We start from the raw sequence: 2,500 nt of genomic DNA, 5'->3' as shown, positions 1-2,500 counted from the left end.
CCTCATCGGCCATGGTGAACGACGCTTTGATCACCCTGTCCTTCGAAAGCTCTAACGCCAGCCTTTTCCTGATCACGGCTATCGGTATCATCACCTCCAACTTCGGTAGGCTCAGCCCTCCATCCTTATTCCTGGCATACAGTATTCCATCTGCTGTATCCTGGGGTAGGTGGAGGATCTCCTTGGCCGCTTTCCTGATCAGACGGTCCAGCTCTCTCAGGTTGTTCTGCGACGCTTCAATGAGGGTGAGATGGTAGTACATCCTTGGGATCATGAACGTCCTCATGAGCTCGATCTTTTGGAGTGGTTTTAGCTTTGCTGCCCTCAGACTGTGGAACCACGTGTCCAATTTATCGTTCCACTTGTCATCTCTCACACCGCACCACGGGTCTATCTTCGCCCCGAGGTACTTTTCAATCTCTCCTGGTGGGACAAACTGTATGTTTTTCCCTTCCAGTTTCCATTCCTCCTTCGCGTTGTACAAGTACGTTTTTCTTTTACATTCATAGTAGAAACCTTTCGTTTTCCTCACGTTCACCTCAAGCCCGGTTGCCTTGCAGAACCTGTTCAGGATCTCGAGGTTTTCAACCATCCCTTCATAGGAGCTACTTAGGAGTGCTATGTCATCCGCAAATGCCAGTGCCGTGCAGCTGACCCCTGCATCCAGTTCCACTCCTCTCCCGTCTCTTTCCAATGTGCTTATCAGTGGGTCCATGGCGATGTTAAAGAGAATTGGTGACATGGGGTCTCCTTGCTTGACCCCTTTTCTCACAACGATTTTGTCAGTCCGTTCCTCTCCGACCTCCACCACCGTTGTTGTGTTGGTGTACAGGTCTTCGACTAACTTTCTGAACCGCTGTGGTGCCCCCACTCTTGCGAGTGCCTTCTGGATCAGCTTATGGCCCACAGAGTCAAAGGCCTTTGCTAAATCCACGAACACTATCGCCAGATTTTCTTTTTGCCTCTTGGACCCATTAATGATGTTTCTGAGGATGGCGATGTTCTCATTACAACCCGGAGTTTTTGCCAGAAAACCCTTCTGTCTTGGGCAGATCTTCGCTGCTTCACTGAGTCGTTTGGCGAGAATTTTCGTGAACAATCTCAGCAACAGTGGCCCAATCGTGATGGGTCTCCAGTTATCCAGGCTTTTAAGTTCCTCTACATCCTCAGTTTTCGGGATAAGCACCGTTCTGCTCCTCTTAAGGCATTCCGGGATGGTACCGGACTTCAACCAAAGTGAGAAAAGCCGCGGCAGGAGTTGCTCGTTCTCGGCCATGATATTCTCCAGGTCCTCCTTCTTAATTCCATCTGGACCCGCGGCCGTATCTTTCTTCACCTCCTCTAGAGCCTCCTCGATCTCATCCTTCTCAATCTCCTTCATCATTTCGATTGTGTCAAATGGAGTGCTATGGTCCGCCATTCCACGAAGGTCAGCCTTGTTATTCACGACCCCAAGTTTGTCTCGGAAGCGAATGAACACCTCTTCCTTCTTCAAAACACACTGGCTAGGGCCTGGCGCCCCCATGATCTGTCTAGCCAGCCGCTTCCTGTCCTTCTGGAAGAGTGTTTGGGCCGCTCGATAGGCTGCCTTCTTCGCACCAGTTCTCTTGGTGTTTCCACTGTTCGGTCTCTGGTATCCCTCCGTCCTTTCCATATTCCTTCTGCCTCTCTTATTCCCACGTTTCTTACGCGAGTATTTGTCCAACACCAACTCCGAGACTCCCTCCAGGATTCCAACCCCTTCAGCAAAGTCTTCCTTGTTCCTGATGTTCCCAAGCAATCCTTCTGCTTGATCCAGACTCTCCAGAAAGTCCTCTGGTGTCTGGCCAAGAATCCTCCTCTTAATTTTCTTGGTTCTCTGAACAGGTTGGTCTACTACTGGCGGAACCTCGGGTTCTGGCTCTTGGACTGCTGTTACCGGGCCGACCTGCTCCTCAGCCTGTCTGCCCTCTACTCGCTCCTTAAGCAGAATTCTCCTTTTGTCGGAGATCTGTTTAGGTGTTTTCGTGGTCAAGATCTTTCCAATTGCCACGTTAATCTGCTTCTTCCCTTCCAACATTTTATCAAGTTTTCTGAGGAGCTCCGTCTCCCACTCGGCCCACACACTGTCCTTCCTTCCCGGCCTCTTCTTACTCAAGAGTTTCGTCACCCTCTTCTCGTTACGAAGAATCGGATGGCGATGCCTCTCGTGCTGGCTTAGTCCAGTCTTCGTGGCGAATGACATATTGCACTCTTCGCACACGCATTCATTCCTCTCTTCCTGTTCAGGCCGTTTGTTACATTTTCCAGTGTGGCATGCAATCGAGTGGATTTCTCCTACCTTCTCACACTTTCGACATTGTCCTTTCAAGCTGGTGACTCGGTGTGCCTTTTTCAAGTGTGAGCGGAGCGCCCCCATGGTGTCATACACCTCGCGGCAATTGTCCACCACGCATCTCTCCGTCAAGAATGGGAGGAGTATCTTCACCTCCCTTTTTGCCATTTCCCTTTTTCTCCTGGG

General features: G+C 50.5%; 1 pseudogene; it reads right to left on the bottom strand.

The window, feature by feature from the left end:
• The window catches only part of LOC140192428 (28S ribosomal RNA), an 8,359-nt pseudogene that overhangs the window by 2,535 nt on the left and 3,324 nt on the right, over nt 1–2,500 (bottom strand).

This window comes from Mobula birostris, unplaced genomic scaffold (genome assembly GCF_030028105.1).
Source record: "Mobula birostris isolate sMobBir1 unplaced genomic scaffold, sMobBir1.hap1 scaffold_1335, whole genome shotgun sequence".
Taxonomy (NCBI): Eukaryota; Metazoa; Chordata; class Chondrichthyes; order Myliobatiformes; family Myliobatidae; genus Mobula; species Mobula birostris.
This window is presented reverse-complemented; position numbering and strand designations above follow the sequence as displayed.